The sequence below is a fragment of the Neolamprologus multifasciatus genome, chromosome 17, assembly GCF_963576455.1.
Source record: "Neolamprologus multifasciatus chromosome 17, fNeoMul1.2, whole genome shotgun sequence".
Taxonomy (NCBI): Eukaryota; Metazoa; Chordata; class Actinopteri; order Cichliformes; family Cichlidae; genus Neolamprologus; species Neolamprologus multifasciatus.
This window is the reverse complement of record NC_140455.1, coordinates 26,137,953-26,158,863: the sequence shown is the minus strand read 5'-3', so window position 1 is coordinate 26,158,863 and position 20,911 is coordinate 26,137,953. Positions and strand designations below refer to the sequence as shown.

Here is a 20,911-nt window from a genome sequence, read left to right as displayed (position 1 = left end):
GTACGTCCACCACGCACACGGTGTAGATTTATGAACAATACCCCTCTAGCTCTTTGTCTTTCACAAAGATCTATATATTTGCAACAATAAAATTTATTGCACTTGCATAATACAGCAACAGCATCATCCAGTCTCTGCAGTAGGCGTTGGTCTGCAGAAACTCCTTCGTAGACACAGCATTCATTGCTATGGTTACCCTAGAAATATGAGATATCTTCCACCTTTTTGCTCTTGTGTCAGAATAATACTGAAAAATGATAAGAAGTGTCACGACATCATCTCAAAGGTGCAGCAGAATTTTAAAAAAAAAATCTAATTTACAAATGTTACCTGGCCTGAAGCAGTAATTTGATGACTGACAGTTGGAGGTAAGTGAAATCCTGTCGCACTTTGTAAAGACATGATTTTAGAGGTTTCTCCTATTAAGTAGGAAGTCTTTTCTTCGTTTTATTTCGTTTTAAGGCACAAATCAACTGGAAACTGCAAACCGGAATCCTTTTTCTCTTTGCAGCGTGGTAAATACTGCCAAGGCACAAGATGTCCATCACAATTGACCGTTTAGTTTTAACAGCTCTTAAATTAACATAAGAAACATTTTTTACCACCAAATTCAGTTCAGTGGGTAGTTCAATGGGTCGTTCGGTAGATTGTAAAAGTGGGTCTTTCATTTGGTCATTCAGTGGGCCACTCAGGGGGTCAGAGGCCAAAGCTAGGGGGTGGATCCCCATTCATTTCCTATGGTGCTCATCACTTTTATATGTTCAAATGAATAATGTGGAGAATGTCATAAGGCCTCGAGGCAATCGGATGTAAAACACAATATTTATGAGTTTTTAGATTTGTAAATCGGTCAGATTTGACCTGAACACGACAGGTTAAAGCACTGGCCGTGGTAACATTAGATGCCAAAGGACAATAGTCCTTGTTTAAATAGCAACATGGTCTACATTTGTAGATTGCAGAGATGTTGGTGGAGTAAGTCACAGGTTTTTCAACCATTAAAGAATTGTGTGTATCTTTTTTGGGGAACAAGAAACATTTGTTTAGGTGTAAAAATTTAGATAAAAAGCTGTGGGATTATTGTATCATAACCTATAAAGAAAAGCTTAGAATAGTGCAAAATCTGATAACACAAAAAAGGAACCAGCAGAGTAGAAATTGTAAAAAAAAAAAAAAAAAGTGAAATAAAATTTGTAAAAAGAGATCAGTGAAAAAAATGTAAATATAATACACTAAGGACACGATGGTGGTTTAGTTGAAAATATGCTGCTACACTAAATCTATCTTGCAAACTAACCCAGTGCATTTTTATGTAATGCCAAGGGGTCCTCTACCACAGGACACCTCGTGTAGACCTGTAAAACTTGACAAAACTGCAGTGTTTGACGACACGGGAATGAGAATGGGCTGGCCAGTGGCTACAAGGTCTGGTTTATCTCAAATGTAATAGAAAGATATTCACATCATGGCCATGTGCTGCCAAAGAGATTCATCCTTTGTTCTCCAACGAACAAAAATCTCAATTTCATCTCAAGGACGGTCGTCACATTCCAATTGTTCATCTGCAGTGACATTAGGGAATGTGAACGTTAAATGACCCTGAACTTAATGGATTCTGTTTATGTGAGATCCCCTCTGGGCTAAGTAGCCTTTTGACACATGTTGTTGCCATGGCAAATGGAAGCTTCACTCGAGAGGTGGGTGAGTCCCTTAAAGGTGAAGATGCCAGCGATTGGCTGGATGGACACTAAATAAGGAAGCGAGGTATCAACTCAGGGCCTCTGATTGGGCAGAAGGGAGACTGCACCATCTTGGTTGGTTGAGCAGTGCGTCTTTGGATCCCAGACACACACTCACCATGTTCTCATCTGCTCCTGGTAATTAGCTGTTCGCCTGAGAGAGCACTGTGCTGCCCGCCAACCCCATTAGCTAAGCAAACTGTCCCCATGATTCCCTGCTTCACAAACAAACACAAGCACAATCATACCCATCTCTCTAGTGCAGTTCCCACCAAGCTTGTATCCATGGGAATGACAGATTTTATTTATCTAATACACTAGACCCGTTGAGTGATGTGTTGATGCTGAAATTACAGGGTGTGCTCGGTTAAAGGATGGCCAAAATAGAATGTATAAGGGGGTGCGCTCATCTCTCATCCTCCCCCTATTCTGCTCCAGCAGCATAATGAGCCATCAGCTATTGCTGACAACCTAACATCAGCTGGCCAATTAATACCCAAGCTTCTTTTTTAATCAGGCGCCTGTGCAGACGCCTCAGTCCAACAATGTCTGGGCCCCGGCTATTTGGAGGCAGCTTTTTTTTCTGTGAGTCTTTTTAATGATTTCCTCCAGAAAAGCAGAATTCACATTCTGCCAGATGATTAGTACTCAATGGAAGCGTATTGGACAGAAGCCTGGAGTCAGTGTTTTATCCAGTGAAAAGCCACAAAGTGTGCACAGTACTGTATACAGCAGGATAAGTACAATTAGGAATTGGATGAAAGACCAAATACTCAAAGACGGCATCAAGAGACAAGACGCTTGGATGAAACACATTGCGTACACGTTTCAAAGATACGTACGCTCAGTCCTTTAAAGGCATTTCAGAGATAAAATCTGCTCGGCTGGATATCTTTTGCTGTTAAAGAGGTGATGGCAGATAAACAATCCTTTTAGAGACTGAAAGAGATACAAACAGATGTTCAAAAAGGCAACAAAAGAGAGATGCTTAAAACCAAGTGGAAGCTGAAGAAGAATGTGACAAAGAGACACATCTTCTCATTACCAAGTGAACAGAAGTGGCCCTTTAGCACTGCCAAGAGGAAATGGGAGAGCTGAATGCAATGAAAGAGAGAGAAATAGAGACGGATAGAAGGGTGTGAGCTCTCCAAACGCTACTGTCAGAAGATAAGGTGAGATAGTTGGTTGTGGCTGATGCTCCTGTGCCAGGTCATGCATGGCTACTTTTGACAACTGTTCAGTCTGCATTCACTCAACGGACCTTCTTATCAGACTAAGCCTGGAAGTTGAAACGTCTTTCCTACAGATGCTCCTGTGAAACACGGGTGATTTCTGATCACATTGCCCATGTCCTACAGTACCTTATTAGAATGATAAAACGAGGTGTACCTGAAAGTATACGCCTTGAATACATGCTTCTTTTCTTTCCTCCCAGAGGCATCAACCTGTTCTCAACTGTACCATGCTTGGTTTATGAACCAGCTTCGATTTATATGTTAATTATATCCTGGGACAGATCTAACAAGCTCTAATGTAAGCGTGAGAACTCCTAAGCTTGCAGTAACTCCTTTATCTCCTCTCTCTTTCCTCCATCATCTCTCTCATCAACCCGGGATCTGCAGTCTTGTCACGTACCTGACACAGGTTATCCTGATGATAGCAGATGTCATTTAATGTGATCTCCGGGGGGGGGGGAGAGAGAGAGAGTGAAGGGGCTAAGGCTAATGGAGAGTGGAGCAAATCTGATTTCTGTTTGACAACATTGTGCTCTTTTCTAACTCCACCTGCCAGATTGCTTTGAACTGAGTATCTGGAGCCGGATATAGCTGTAGAGGCCAGCGGCAAAAAACAGACTGAGGTTGTTTGTTCTATAGCTAAAATTGACTCACCCCATCCCCGTTTTAAAAAAAGTTTCAATAGAAGCTGTTTCCTCCTTTGCATGCTGGGACCAGCGTAATACTGTCAGCAATCATGTTTGAACAGTGATGTTCCTAGTCTTCAGAAAAAATGATAGACTTTCTAGACTTCACATTGCCTTGTCTAAATTCTCATTTGCTACTACATTTTTAGGAAAACAACCATAACTAGCTGAAACCAATATGATAATGTGATGTAAGTAGGTGACTGCAACAACAACACAGGCCATACCCTGCAGCAGTCGGTAGATGATTGCGTAATTTTGTAAACATCGTGCCATAGTATTCATACATGAAGATATAAATAGTGCTCTATCAAAAATCTTGCAGTCCAAAAATTGTTTTGTGCAATTATCAGTGCACCTTACGGGGGAAAATTAAAAAATTTTACAGGATAAGAATAAATGGCTTTTTTTTAAAATCACACCTGCCTTGTAAAGGTCAGTGTAACACATGGCGTGAGATGATGCAGTGACATATGATTCAGAGCTGAAGTCAGGGTAACATTTTGCCAAGGCCAAAAGCTTGCAGTGAGGGCATCCCAAACCTCAGATGGTACCGAGGCTATATACAACAGCTCAGTCTCTGTCACTGGTAGTAAAGCATACTGTCAGCTCTGAATGCTAGACTTTGATTAGCAACTACTTCTTCTACCAAACTGCCAGGTCCAATTGAGATCTCCCCGCACACTTTTCCCCTTATACCTGATGTGAACAAGCATTTAACAATACCACAGACTTGTCTACATTGGCTTCGAATGGTAAGGTGTACTGGTATGTTTTAAAAGTGAACTCTCACTGTCTAATCAGAGGCAGATAGCTTTCTCCTTCTCTGGCATTCTGGCTAGTGTTAATCACAAAGGACCGCACACAATGTCAAGCTTCCTCTTTAGCATCTCGCTGGGAAACCTGCTGTTTGCACAGAGCAGCTGCACAGCTCTGGGGCATTGCAGTGGGCCAAATGCACAACACAGACTGAAGCAGGTGTGCAAGCACATAATGCAAACATACACACGAAGGCCCATAATGCATGTATGCATGCACATCCACAAACAAAATTTCACTCTAGCAGAAATTCAAATACTTTGCCTTACACGACAGTCTAATGGGCAGATATATTTTCCTCCGGAATATGGAAGAGAACAGACTATGATCATTTTGTATGCATCATGCACTCACAGCATACCCCCTTATCTTCTGAGATGACACAAGAACCCTGTAATTAAATGTGACTTCTGTCATCTTCCCAACTCAAACAAATGAAATGCAGACACACACTCCTAAGGGCCTTTATGAAATCTAACCTCCCTGTCAACTGACTTTAGGGTGGGCCAAAGAAGGGGAGTGGGAAGAAAAAAAGCACATCAGACAGGCGCTTTTTAGATCAAAGTCGGACCAGACGCAGAACTAGCATTGCAATGTGGAATAATTCACAAAAATGTAATGGCCATCAAAGAGCTCCCCCCCCAAAGAGATATGCTGTGGGAAATGTCCAGTGTAGGCTGTGTTCTTACATCAAAGGAAACGACTCTCTCACTATGGGTCATTACTGCAAGCGGCTCCTGTCAATAATGAGTAAGCAGCCCTTAATCTAATTTGACAGAGGGGCCACAGCTCTGGTGAAAAGCCATCCTCTCCATAAAGAGCAATGGAGTACTCGTTGACGCACTCTCCCTTCAAATTGAAAAAAAGCAGATAGCACAGTTTCCTACTTGTGTATACACATGAATGCCTACTTCATGAACAAGGCATACAGACGCTGCACCCATGTAGCAGTTTGTTCCTTGTCAAACAAATGGCTTAATTTGTCCTTTGCATTGTCAGTTTTGTTGTTTTCTGTTGTGATCAAAGTGCTCAGGCGCTCATGCTGAAATATATTGACTGTGACTGATTTAATTATTGATGGGTGGCTGCTTGGTTTTGCTGAGTGACCCCATCTGACTGTCCCATGTAATGCCCAAAGCATGGTAGACCCTCTGTCCCTCTCCTCCTGTATACTGCCTTTACCACCATTAGGCTCCAGTCAGATTGCCCTGTCAGCCACTCAGGCATGCTCGATGCTAATGCAATGTGACCAACTTTAAGCCCTTCACCTCTCTTTATCTTGTCAAGGGCATATATATTCAGTGTGGAACAGTTCACACTGGATCTTGTGCACAGTGCCTCCTACCCTGGCCTGGACCCTGGACATTATCAGGAGTCGTCTTGGGCATTAAATATTATTAACAGTTATTTTGAAGCCGGCTGATACTCGTTGCAACAGTAAGAGATCATGCATAAAGGGGGCAAACATTAAGTTGTTATAGTCGATTTTGTTAATGTCCATAATTTAGTCAAAGTTGTAGTATTGCTAAAAGTTTGTTTTTCTTTTTCAGAAATAAAAATGATTTCAGTCAGAAACACTATAGTCTAAAGAAATCTGCAGTAATTCATATCTGGTGGCATTGCTCTTCTCTGGGACTTCAATGCCCTTTTGCGCACATATATGGAAAGCATTTGGTAGGGAGAGCACACGTCTCTGCCTTTCAGGGTACATACATGGAAAGCCAGCGGCGTGGAGAGCAGCAGCAAAACCTAGCACATAACAGAGCAGAGCAGGCATCAATTATAAAAGACACAACATTAAGTCAAAAACAGCATGAAAAGGTCCAGACGGGGTTGAGATAGGTTGCAAAGGTGCTTGCAGACTAGCAGCAGTTGTGGGCAAGCTAAAGCAGTTTCAATAGCACACCTATAGGATACTTGCAAATGAGATTGTGATTGAGACTGACCTTAACCTTGCGGCCTGCATAAACTAAGTCTATACTCACTTTTGTTCTGTGTCAGTCTTTCACAGCTTTTATTAATCACAGCATCATAATTTTCACTGTGGATAAGGAAGGTTTTCTTTTGTCAGCATTCTGCTAATCATGATGCTACCAGGCATGGAGGATAGCTGGAGGTTTCAAAGAATAACCAAATAATTAGCAAGCAAACAGTTAATTCGCTGTCAAACAATTCAGCGTCTATTTATAGTGTACACAGCAAATCCAGCATGTCCAAATTAACACTGTCAGATTTGATTTCAACACTTTTAAAGTGTCTATATGGGTCCACACCAGAGAGTGTTAATTTAACTCTTTTTGGAGAGTTGGTATGTTAACTCTGATTTAGTGTTAAACACCAAATCTCTCTGGAGTTGATAATTTAACACTTGGTGTTAAGAGTTTATATATTAACTCTCAAAGAGTATTTTAGTTTAACTACGTAAGAGTTATCTTCTAATTAATTCTAAAAAGCGGGAATTTTACTGTTCTGAACTTCTAGAAATTTATTTTGGAAATAAACATTTACTAAAAAGACGCAATGGTTTTTGAAAAACATTTATTCTGAACTGTGCACCACAATTTCAAAACATTTTCTGAAAGATGTAACAGTGTACATGTTCTCACTTTCATTAGAATTTCGTTTATCAAAAGGTCTGACATAGGTGAGCTGGTAAATGCAAATAACAGCATTCTCATCACTTATTTCAATAAATACAAAATACAATATGCATGTCCTTCAGTCATCACTTTGTGGAACTTCAACGCACTTCTGCTCTCCCCCATATTCCATCTTCACAAGCATATCCTATGTGGAGATTGAATAAAAATTAGTTGACACTAATTAATGGCACAAATCAATTGCAGCACAGTAAAAAAAAAAAAAAAAAAAAAAAAAAAAAAGGAATCCTTTTTGAGACATTACTTGTGTAAAGTATTTTCCCAAAAGATAAGGACACAGGCAACAGGTAGTACTGAACTAAATGTAAAACCTCAACCTTTTTCATTTTTACCTAAACCGTGTGCACAAAACTATGGAGGAATCTAAATGCTAATGTAGAACTCAGTCGGGACTCGGGACATCTGCTACTGCTGTTTGCTCGTTTTTTATGGGAGATCGTTTTCAGGCTTCAAGTAGCACCATTATATCAACATTTCACATTCTAGACATTGTTTTAGGTGTATTTGACCAAAAAATTTAACCGAAAATTCACATGCAAGCTTTTTTTCAAGGCTGTGGTATTTGCCGAAAACAATACCTTTCAGCTAGCTAAAACAGCGAGCGGTGCTATCAGCGAGCAACACGGCTAATGCCTTTCACACAGCTTTGTCTCAACTCCAAAGAGCCACAGAAGTAAAAGCTAATAATAATAATTGAAACAATCTTTGAAAACATGACTTACCAAGCATGGCAAACAACTCAAATATGTAGAGCAAAATGTTCTGAAACGGCTTCACTTCAGCTTCGATTGGAGCCGTGCTGGGGGCGGAGTCTGTGAATTTACTCTATTGGTGTCATAGCCCCTGTAGGAGTTCAGAGTTAAGAGGTCAAGAGTTAATGTTTCCATTGTAACACCTCCAGATTTGAAATAGAAACACTCATTTTTAACACTCGATTTTAACTACTATCATTTTACACCTCAGAGTTACATTAAAAGCATGTGACTCTACTTAGAGTAAAATTAACTCTAAGACTACTAACACCAAAACATTTAACACTTTTGAATTTGCTGTGTACAAACAACTTTTTTTTTTTTTTTCAAAGATTCAGTCTAGGTTTGGTCTGAGTGGATTATGCACCAGTTACTTAATATCCAATATCCATTATACTACACTTAATATTGGGCAATATAATCTATCTATCTTATCTATGTTATCTTATCAAGATATTTATACTACACACACACACACACACACACACACACACACACACATATATATATATATACACATATATAGTATGTATTTCACTTCCACCAGACCAGCTAACCTTCACAGCACCCGTCATAACCTTGCACTCAAGTGAATAGAGAATTGGGTCACAACATCTGCCATGGAGCTGCTATTATGTAATCCTGGATTATTCTCTGTGTTTAGCACAGATTTCAGTATGAGGTGAGAGGATTGGTTAAAGGACAGTCTGACATTTGAGGAAATATGTTTTCTTTAGGTTGGAAGAAATACTAGGCAATCAGTACAGAGTGTTTTATGTGCACAAATATTTCTATCTTAATCCAAAAATGGAAGCTTCCTTCAATGGTGGCTTTAACAACCCCCCGATCTACAGAACATGTATATTCTCTATGCACAATATACAACAGATGTAAGAAATCTACAAAAAAGGTAAACTCTTTTAGTAACACTCAGTTGTCTTTGACAAGTACCAGGTGATATTGGCTCAAGCCCTGAATCTTTTTCACTTTCATCGTGACCCTGGCTCAAAGGGAAGAACAAATGATAAAGACCAACCATGATTTATAAGAAATGTAAATTCATCAATAAAACAAGTTAAATGTATCATTAGTTTATCACTAATGTTTGTAATGTGTGGATATGTAGACCTATGCTGTGTACGTACATCAAGAGATAATGCAAAGAAAGTTCAAACAAGCCCGACTGACCTTACAGGTATACTGCGATGGAAGTTTAACACAACCAGGCTTTCTTTGCATTAGCCAACAAGCCCCTCAGATGCAGATAATGAGTATTGTTGATAGTGGTTATCAACTTCCTCTGTTAGTTGGGCTTTCTGCTTCAGGCTCTGTGTACACTCACATAGAAAGGGGTATTTCTCGCATCATATGACTCATCTTCTGCAAATACAATGATGGCTATGAGTGCTTCCTGCTCCAATCAGAGAAATTATCAGATGGTGATGATAAAATGGTAATAAAAATATATAAAGATCCTAAAAACCTAAAAGTAAAATGTAATGCTGCTACAAATCAGACAAGAAATTCATTCAGATTAGAATCTAGCATAAAAACTGCATATGTTTGCTCAGCTGGGCTTAATTTGTAATGTTAGTAAGGTACAAGTTAACAAGCTGCACATATTAAACATATACCCCCCTGCAGAGACTCTACATTCCACTTAAGACATGCTGTAAATAAACAAATCAGTGAAAACGTGGCATTTCTAGTCTACCTTAAATGGAAAAATTCTGAACTTATCCTGCTCCATAGTAAGTTATGTGTTGAGCATGTTACCATGGTGACTTGACCACTTTTGTGACACTGAAAACTGTGACTTCAAGCTTGATACAGCTCATTAACCCATTAATTGTGCTTCATAACACACACGTCTGGAAGAGAGAGTGCAAAAGACTGATAGCTAAGGTCAACCTAGGTGACAAACATTATTCTAAATTAGCCTCTTCACTAATCAAGCAGCCACCAAAACCTTGGAGTGGATTTAGAGTCTTAGTGGCCATCACATGTTTCACTTGCAAGTCCTGAGTCACCGGGCCTCATCTTAAACACCCCACAGTACAATATCAGCCCAAAAGATAACTTGCTTGTGGTTTCTAGAAAGACTGGAACGAAGACTCCTCATTTTACAGTTAGGGCTAAACAAATATGAACATGACTATGAATATACATATACAGATAGTTCTTCTCTCCTAACCTCCTAATACACCTAATGCCAGTTTTACTTTAGCTGGTATGTGTACGCAGACGTGCATGCCACGTGATCCTGTTATTTCTATGCTTGTGAATGAATGTTTTAGTGAAGTGTCTTCTCCTTATTTGACCACGTATCAAAGACGCGGAGTGGGAGAAAAGAATGAGAGAAGCATGTTACCCTTTGCTACACTGGTTGTTTGGTGGGTCTCACAGCGTCATCGTCAGTCTGAGTCATCTCATTTTAATATCCTGCTTTGATGAGCTGCTGATGTTTGTGGTGGTGGTGCCTCATGAGACTACACACACACACCGAATGTCCTGTTGCCAATATATGTGTCCATGTGTATAAACACACACACACACACACACACACACACACACACACACACACACACACACACACACACACACAACCATATATATGTATGAGACAACTGCATGTGTATGTTAGAGTGCCACACTGTAGGTGGGAGAGTCACATGTGCCAGTGATGCACTTGTGTCCACCAGGGCAAGATGTACTGAGAAAGCAAAAGTGCTAGGGGGGAAGGGAAGTCAGGCAAGCATTTTTCTCAATAGCCAATAACCTCTAGAGTATTCCCATCCCCACCCCACCCCCTCGTCCCCCCATCTGTTCACCCATACAAACAGATGTCTGAGACAGAACGGCAAGAAAGAAGAATCACACCATCGTATATCGAGAATGCAATACTGGTTGGTAATCAAATGGGTTTTTGCCTGAGGGATGTTTAGGATATGCTGGCAGTTTGAGGCATATGAACGGAAAAAAAACTGTGTATATACTTTATGCTATATTGGTTTATTCTCTTCATTCTCAAGATGCCTGCTCTGCTTTAGACGCTTACTGAGAAAACTGAGATATACAGTTAGGCAGGGGTCGGCAACCTGCGGCTCTTTAGTCCGTATAGTGAGGCTCCGCGTGGTTTGGGAAAATAAATTAGAAGTATTTAGCTGAAGTGTATTTTATTATGTTAGTTCTTTTTTAACTTGTAGTTCTAAATTGGAAGATTATTGTGATATTGAAATATAAAAATAAAATTACGTCAAGAGATTTATTCAAAAGACACTTCTTCAGCTAAGAATCTAAAGGTAGAAACACACAGACGCTGCAGTTTTTACTTGCAAGGGCATGATCACAGAACGCTCACACCAGAGTGGGGGCCCTGTGAATGTGCGCCCTGTCTCCTGCACCTGCCTTTATTTATATACAAAAGTAATACAACAGTGAATACGTCTATTCATTAACAGAGGAATGTTAGTATGTAGGGAGTGAAGATAAAAGTGGTTCAGGTGTATGTGTGTGTGTGTTATTCTGAAGGACGTTGCCCCTCTTCTTGAAGATAAGAGCATCCAGCTCCCCTCTTCCTGGCAGGAGTGAAATGATAACAGCTTGCTCAGCTATTATCACTGTGAGAAAGAATTTATAAAGCAAGTCTTGATTCCAACAACAGTCTAAGTCATAAAAGGGTCATCATGCAGTATTCTATAATATGCAAACTTATATATCACAAAAAGATTATACTGACTACTAAGTACAATTTTATATTGACAAATTATATTCTATTATTTTTGTCATTGCTCAAAATAAGCGTCACACTCGCGGAAGCCGGTGTACCCGCCGAATGCCATGCATTTATCGAGACTTTCAACCCCAGGAAGGCCAATTATGGATCTTCGGATCCACATTATGTAAGCAGCTGTTCTCCACCGTGAACTATGTTATAAACAAACACCGCTCACGCCTCACAGATGACAGCTTACAGTCCTGCGTAAAGATGAAAGTGACTTTGTACAGCCCCCGATTTGCAGACACTGTGCACAGAGGTTCGGGAGCAGAAGTCCCATTGTAAACATACCACGGCAGACCCGCTGCTTTTTAGCATCTCTTTATTGACCACCTTTTACACACGGTTGCTGTATGCATACAGCCGGCTGTAGCTTTTCAGCTCACAGCCCGACACATACCAACAACAGCATAGATAGCACAGACGTTAAGGCCGCGAGGCGTGATTGTAGGTGCCGCTCAGGTGCGTCCGCCTCTCCTGCAGCGGCGCTGCAGACCACGCCCCGCCACACACATTAACCAGGTAAAATACATATTTAGGCAGAATTTTGCAAATATCTATTTTTTTTTTTTTTTTTTTAGCAGCATATTGCTTTTTTTTTTTTTTTTCCCAATTCAAGGTCAAGGTTCCAAAAGCCCAAAGGCGATATAAGGGTGACGGCTCACAACAGTTTTTGTTTGCTACATGGATCATTTTAGTTCAGCTGGGTGTCTTTCCTTTTGTTATATTTCTTTAAGAGTTCAAAATGTGTTAATTACATAAATAAAATGTAATTTTCTCTGTAGCAATTCATGGATTTTATAAGCAACACACTTTAGTTGTTCACACAAAGAATAAAGGTAAAAAACAATATATACAGTGTTATCTTCATTTTCGATGTCAAAAAGTATTTGCGGCTCCCAGTGTTTTCTTTTGCGTGGAAACTTGCGTGGCTCTTTGGGTGTTAAAGGTTGCAGACCCCTGAGTTAGGGCAATTTTCAATTTTTTTCATCTCTACAAAGATACCTCCTCAAAGAATGGAGCATTAACTGGGCTTGACTTCATTTGTCAAAGCTTCCTCATGTCTCCTGCTAATGACCTTTCTGTTTATCTAAGCAAACATCTCCCCCCCTAACTACACTGGAAAAATGACCTTGGATGATGTTTGCAATCCTGTTTCTTCACATATTAAAGTACTGAGCCTCAGACTGTGAGAGCGTGGTGTAGGGTGGCAATCGGAAATCGGGACACCCAAGCTTGCTCAGTGTAATCTAATGGGAGCTGTAGTTTGAATCTCTGCACGGCATTTTCTGCTGCTTTTGTGAACTGGCAGGGCGGGAGGCAATTACCGCCACTCAGCCAGCCATTTACCAGAGGAACTGAGGCTGCAGAATGGGCCAGCACTCTTTATTTTGGATTGAGCAGGAGCGACACAATCCGCCGAGGGGACAGGGTGTCCACGTTTCAATGCACCAACACACACGCATGCAGAGGCACACCTACCGTGCACTCAGTCAGCCATGTGTATGTACCCACCATACAGGGACAAATGATGACTGTGAAGCCAACTTCAACCTGCACTTCCAAAAAACTTGTAAAAAGACAAGGTCAGTATATAAAACACTGATAACTCACAGATAGTCACACTAGCACATAAAAGCTCACTAACTTGACAGGCGGAAAAGGTCAGTACATACGCAGACATGCGTATGCGCTGAAAAGCAGCATAATAATAGTTAGTCTTTTATTTTAAAAAACAGATATTTTCTAAAAAAAAAAAAAAATACAAAGAAAAACATTCTCTGTAAACACACAAGCTAATTTATCTCTTTCTCTTCAAAATTCAGTTGTCACGACTACCATCTATTCTAGCTCCATGAAAATAATCAGAGGAAGTCTGAAAAAGAAATGTTTTTTTTTCACAAGAGAGAATGTTAAAAAAGTATGACTCATAAAAATGCACCTGAACAACCTAAAGCACAGCCATAATCACCATCGAATGCTACTGAGCTCAATTACGAGAGGTTAGCGAGGGCATTATTTGTCTGTCAGTGTGCCTCTAATATGAAACAACTGTATGATCATTTCAAAAAACACAGTTTTATTTAGCATCAGCATGATTAATTCGAAAACAAGCAAGCAAATGACCTAATATTTAAAAAAATACTACATTTTCACTGGTGTTCAGTGGTAGGGGCAGGAAATTATTGCTATACTGTTCTCTGTGGGCAGAAACTGGCCCAACCTTAAAAAATGCTGCCAAGGCTACTGCTTTGTTCTTTACCATTAGAAAACTGCTACCATCTCCAAGCAGTTATCTATTTTTACAGACACAGTCCCGTATGGCCTCTTACTCTCTATTACACTTTACTAAGTCATTTACAATTACATATTTGCCAAATGCTGATTAAGAAGCATGTTCATACAAAAAAACTCTAAATTATATTGGAGAGCTGAATCCACTATGTGCTGTTACTTATGAGAGGTGAGTGCTGGTGTAAAAGCCTGAGGCAGTGTGCTGAAGTTATTTAATTCATCAGTCTTTTTCCACTTTACCCATGAACAGGAAGTTTAGAGGCTGGCTTTGGCTATAAAAGTGTCGATCTAAAAATGTATTGTCTCGCATGAGCAGCTTTTTGAACAGGAAATAGCCCATGACCTGGTGATAATGTGTAGTAGTAATGTGGCCATGGTCGGTATATACAAGCTTAACTGACTAACTTCCTTTTACACCATAAATAGAGTGGTGAAAAAGAAAAGGTGAATGAACACTTGCTGTCTTTTTGAAATATATTAACAAGCAAACAAGGCTCTTTTATACACGGTCTAGATAAAGGTAATATACTTGAACAATTTGAATTAGTCTTTTCAATATTGTAGTGAACAAAACATTTATGGAATTATGTAATATTCTTCACTGGGAGAAGTTATTATACCCTTGGCCTCAGATATTACCCATTTAGCAGATTTTCTGTAGGTATTTTGCAAAATTGTCCACCGGTCTCTGACAGTGGATAACTGAAAATTTGCAAAATACATTCAGTTGCAAATATTTCCTGTTTCAAATCTCCCCAAAGCATTTCGGTAAGATTTTATCCAGTAATCCTCAATTTCGTCGGCTGAGAGATTCTTTAATGAGGTTGCTGTGTGCTTAAGATTATTATCTGGTTGAAAGGTCCAATTCCAGTTCGATTTACACTTTTGGACAGATAACCTAACACTATCTTCAAGCACTATTTCTCATGATGTAGAAATCAGAGCTGAATCAATGACTGTGTGCTGCCCAGTCCCTGAGTCAGGGAATAAATCCCAAACCATAACATTTCCAACACCATGCCTCCCATTTGGAATGATGGTCTTCTCATGAAAAGCGACCTTTGGTTTTTGCCAAACACGTCTTCTGTTACTGCAGCCAAACAAATCTATATTCAGTTAATCTGTCCAGAGCATGCATACTATTCCATTAGAACAGCAGGCTTTTAAAGCCTTTTGGAAGTACTAGGATTTCTGGAGTTTTCGCTCCAAAATGGGGCTCGAATTTCTTAGTTTTGACTGCTATCAAGTCAAAATAGCTTTGACTGTTTTGCTACCATCAGTTTGCGAACTTGATTTAAATAATAAACACTGCCAACAATACTGTTTTATGCCAAAATCCAGTTTGTGCAGGTGAAACGTGTTAGTGAATCTGCCCATAGTGTAGTGTATGAATACTCTGAGCATTCAAACTGTGTTAGCAGTTCCAATAAAAGAAAAGAGACGAAGTGTTGGTTCGTTGGTACAACTCTCTATAAAGCAAGAAATGCATAACATCTTAACTGACAAAATCTGCTCCACTTTTCAAATTTACTGACTTGCCTTGGTCAAAACAACTTACACAGGACCTTAAAAGAAATCAAATCATGCAAAACGCTGGAAAAAGCGACAAACCCATGAACAAAAATTGTCTTTAAATGGATGTCCTATAAACTTCAAGCTAAAATGACAGCAACACACTGGCAGTACTTGGTACAACTCTACAGCTTAGTAGAATTTTTATTACATGCCCAAAGACTATGGAAATAAATGCACAATTTTCTTATAAGCTGGCATTTTTTTTTACAACTTTCCAAATTTTCATACTGATATTCAGTACTCTCCATTGTGTGTGTTAGCACAGTGGAGGTACCATCATAGTTTGGTGCTGATTTGCTATTTGCTAGTTCAGAAGGTCATAATTACCCCAACTGCTCACCAAAAGTGCTTGTAGAAAGTCAAATAACCTGAGATATCGTGATTGCTACAACAATCAAGATATCTCAGAAAAAAAAAATATCAATGCACTAAAATAGTTCTGAATTGGTTTGAGATTGTTACTCCTAAAGAAAGTCCTAAAAATGATTAAATTAAATTTTCAATTGCTTTTTTCCAGCCTTCACTAAGCAAATAATCCAGGTTTACATGCAAGATGCAACTATGTGTATGCTAGTTTAGTCAGATCATGCATTTTTATAAATGCAACTATACTACTTCCTGCAACAGTAATATCAAAGAGGATTCTAATAATTGACAGCTAATGTGGAATTCCTCATTTTGACTGTAACGATCTGAAGGTTAATATATAGGTGTACTCAGATTTTTAAAATGACAGCAAGGTGTCCAATCTATCAAAGACAAATGCTTGCTCTTTATGCCTGTATTTCTACAGGACCGTATATTTTACATTTCTCTCTTTTTCAGCTTTTTAAAGTTAACATTTAAACAAAATGTAGTGTGCGAAACATGCAGGAATAACCTTTGTGAAAGCACTTTCGATGAGCACCTGGGTTCAGTTCTGACTGCGGTGACAAATCCATTACCTTTCTCCGACTGCTTCATAATTAAAACCATCTCGTGTTTCACTAGTTGACTGCTTTTAATGGCGCAACACTAGCTGTAATTGTTGGTTTTCATTAGCTGTAACGTAATATGGGTCTCATACAACAGCGGAGAGAACGCCGAGGCTGATGCTGCTGAGAGAAGGCTAATAACTCTGCGTCTGTGAAAAATGCAACTTGAGCGCAAGTTAAGTAAAGCACTCAATGTGCTGAAACATTTTGCTGGTGAGGCAGACGAAATGTTTGCATTTGCGAATTCAAATGGAAATTGATCCACAATACCAGTCTATTAATGAAAAAAACCCACTGAATCCATGCTTGTCATTCATCCCCATTCTGCTATTTTCACTTAAATTAATCTTACGGCTTGAGTAAAATGCAGAAGCATCATCCGTCTTCTTTGTGCCACACTGGGTATGAGTGATTAAACATTCAGGGAACAATGCAGATCCATCACAAATGTCAAGACGAGCTCATATTGTCAGCCTGAATACCAGTCTTCGCCTTCTGTTCTGACAGAGGCCTTGACCTGTCCACAGAGCTGCATGTGGAAACATCTCTTTTGTAAGCACACAGCATAATCCTGTTGTTCTGCTCCAACTTTTAAGGCCTCATCTTGCTTGTCTGTGTCAGGAATAATTAGGTTAGGAGACTGACTCCTTAATCTCTTTGGCCCTTTGATTATCCTCCGAATCTGAAATGATCTGGCTCTTGCAATGCCAACTCCTAATGAGTATAACTGGTCCGGTTTTGGTGTGAAAACCTCCTTGGCTCAAGCTCATTTTCTTCTCCTGTAACATACGAGTTCTGTAAAAATCCTCCACACCTCCAGTTATATTTAAGCACAAAAAAGACACTGAAAACAAAAGATATGTTTTATGGTTTATTTGGAAAGTAATTAGGTAGATTAAAAGCAAAACTATTATATTAGAGAATTAGTTGTTCCTTCATTTATAGTCATTTTATTATAATCCTTGAGAACAAATCCTTCCCTGCTGTTATATTTATTACTTTTGACGCAGTCCCTCTCAAGCATCCCCCCAACTAATTGGAAAATATGCTCACAAGCAGTATAAAAGACGTGGTTTCAGCTGCAAATTCAGTCTTATCAGAAAGTCCGATATATTTTAGTGGTGATGCAGGGTGAGGTGGGGGTTAATTAAGATGTATAACTAATAGATTGCAATTAATACTCCAAGCAGGTCGTTTAGCTGTTGGCTTGATCGTGTGGCACGCCGTTTGCATGGATTAGAGTGAACATGCTAAAATCAACCTAATTAGCCAATCTCATCTCTTGCTTTTCTTCCTTCCATTAGATATCCCAGGGAATTGTGAGTTTGGAGGGAGTTGTATCCTTGGAGCTTATAAGAAAGATAAGATTTTGGGATAAAGAGTGCAATGGCAGGGGCATTTCTCTCAAGGAGGCACATGAATCAAACACACTCCCGTGATTTGTCCTTCACGTCGGACAGATAGAATTGTGTCTGTTGCTGCCTGTTTGATGACTACAGAATGACTAAAAATGATGGGAACGGAGAGGAAGCTGTGTTGTGGTTGGATTACAAAGTCACTGGTATCACATCTATATCTGTATATATTTCAACAGAACTTCATGAAATATCACGCTATTAACATACACACATACAACTCATAAATTGCACTAAAAGAAGATATTTAGCAAGAACAAAAATGTATTGTAAACATAGCAGTAAAACCTCCTATTATACTGCTCTATGTGATAAGGAATTGCTTATAAGCATTGTGGAGATGTCACTGGAGATATAACATGGACAGACTATTCAGCTGCAAGATTAACACCACTGACAATAACAATGGAGGGTCCTGTTGAGAAATCTTTAGCCATTCATCCGGATGGTATAACTACATGCACCTTTCCACCTAGGAAATGTCGTAGACTAAGCTGATATCCCCGGTGGCAATGGCACGGCCCCAAAAAGAAGTGACTTAGGAACAGTTGGAGGAAGATAACAAAGAGCTTAAGGCATCGAGGTGGCCTCCAGTTTCTATAGACCCAAGTGAGCATCAGCAAGGTGCTGAAACACAGAGGCCCCAATGAAAAATCCACAGGATCCAAACAATCAGCTGCCAATAACTCAATGCTCAGACACTACAGGAAATCTCTAGAGGTACCCATACGTTAGAAGTGTTCAGGTAGTGCATCACATTAAATTTTATGGAAATTTTCAGTGGCTCTGCACATTCTTTGTTCTTTTTCCAGGGTGGAGTGATTGTACAGCATACATCCTTAATCCACACAGGGTCAAAAGTATATATACAGGCTCAAAAATATTTACACACCCCATTAAAATTTGGTTAAATTTCCCACAGCACCTTTTGGTAAGGCATTCTTCTTGGTAGCATCAGTGGAGGTCACATAAATTGGTTGGTTTCTTAGCACGGACCTGGCTTTTAAGTGTAGTTCATAAATTTTGAGATTGGGACTTTGGGAAGGCTTCCAGAAGTTTAATGTTAGCCGACCTTATCCATGTGTGTGGGTGACTTTAAAACTGACTTTGAATGTTTTTTTATTAATGCCCATGATGAGTATAATTTTTTTTGACCACAGTGGCTGTTGTTTTCTCTAAACACGGTCCTCTGGGAATCCATCTGAAGTTTTTCTCAACCTTTTTTTTCTTTTCCCAGGGATCCACACAGCACGCTCCTGGAATTCACTCTGATTTTACCTTGATATGATGTTTTTGTATAAAGTAGACCCATTAGCAGTCGACCTCAAGAGGAATCAACCTAATGATATTCCAGTGCCATTTAATATCCCAGGTGTGGTCACAGTGTCTTGGTTTTTTAACCCCGGCTTGTCTGCTGGGTAAAACAATCCATCAGCTTTGTGCTGTCAGGTCCCAGGAGCAAAGCGCTCTGGTCCTCCAAGGTCTTCTTAGACATGACTGACTGACCACATCTCCATTCTTTCCATCTCACTTACATGATCAGAAGCACTGAATGATGAGAGGGGCCATAGCTGCTGAATAATATCTCCATAAAAAGATAAAAACACAGTGTTGGCAGGGTGGAAAGTGGACTGTTATATTATTTTTACTCCTATGCCACCATTTACCCATAGTTGGAAAGATCTATTTTAAGTGTGTGACCTTTATCAGTTACCTCACGTCTGGTGAAGTCAGTTGAATCCTGCAAAATAGTAGCCACTTGAAACGTGTTAATACCGCTATATGTACCATAATACCCTGCCACCTCCCCACAGACACACTTTTAACGTAAACTGGTATTAAAGAATTATGTTCATAAATGCAAATCCTAGGAAAAAGGACAGTCTTGAACAGTAGCCATTTTTCACCCCTGTGATACTATTTTCATTAGCATGCAATTTTGAAAAACCTTAAATGGCTGACGCAGCTTAGTTAATTGTTGGCTTTTTGATTCCCAGGGGCTGTTTTTCTCAGACTAAAAAAGAAAAAAGAAATAGAGTAAGCCCTGCCTGGCACAGTTACTATGACAACAAGCTTATAGATATATAATCACACTTCACTAACGCACACACACGCAAACACGCGTGCGAGCGCGCACTATACGTATTCTTTTATACAGAGAAAAATAAAAATACAGCTGCTAAAGCTTCTCGACAGAAGCCGTATAAGCATACATCATGCTGGGCTGAGACGCACAGCTGTTGACTAGCAAGCTTGCCAAAAGTGCCCCATTGCCTCTTTTCTTGGACTCAAATCAAATCCCCAATTTGTTTATGTTATTATGTTAATAAAGGGTAGCATTTCCATATGAATATCAATATTTCAGTAGCAAGCGAGCCGTTACTGTGAACACAGTGGATCGCTGGCAAGGAGGAGACTGTAATATGAATGGGGTTCCATTTGGAGTGTAATTTCACTCATCTGATTTTCTCTTCCTTGGGTGATCTGAAAAGGAGGTATTTTTAGAGCCCAGGTGCTTATCCTCTTTGTGGTGCTGGAGGCTAATGTTAAATGAACACATCAATCTTAGGCATTTCAGAGTGAGAAGGGAGCCGCAGCAGCACAGTCACAGTGGTAGTCAGTTCCCTGCCAACTCTGTAATTCTAAAGCTTTCTGTTTTCTATTGCTATAGTTTGCCGCAACCACGGGGCATTATTGGCCTCTTGGTGCGACTCATTCAAGGCACTTAAGTAATGGCAAATTTGACTGAAATCTGCTGTTTCTAAAAGAGTTGGGACGCCGTGGATAATTTGAATTTAAAAAAAAAAACTGAAGTGAAATGATTTGCAGATCATTTAAAAATCAATACTCATCTGAAAACGGGTACATTTTTAAATTGGGAAACTGTCTTTTGAAAATACATATGCTAATTTAAAATGTGATGCCAGGAAAAAGTTGTGGCAGGAACAGAGGAATGCTTACTGTCAGTTGCATCAGTTCTTTT

At 39.6% G+C, this 20,911-nt stretch overlaps 1 long non-coding RNA gene across 1 annotated transcript; it reads right to left on the bottom strand.

Annotated features, from left to right (window-relative positions):
• Positions 1-1,219: 1,219 nt before the first annotated feature.
• On the bottom strand, positions 1,220-8,194 carry LOC146499509 (uncharacterized). Its single transcript, XR_014870182.1, has 2 exons — positions 7,862-8,194; positions 1,220-7,266 (listed from the first exon to the last, which is right to left on the bottom strand). It is a non-coding gene; the product is annotated as an uncharacterized LOC146499509 (long non-coding RNA).
• Positions 8,195-20,911: the final 12,717 nt, after the last annotated feature.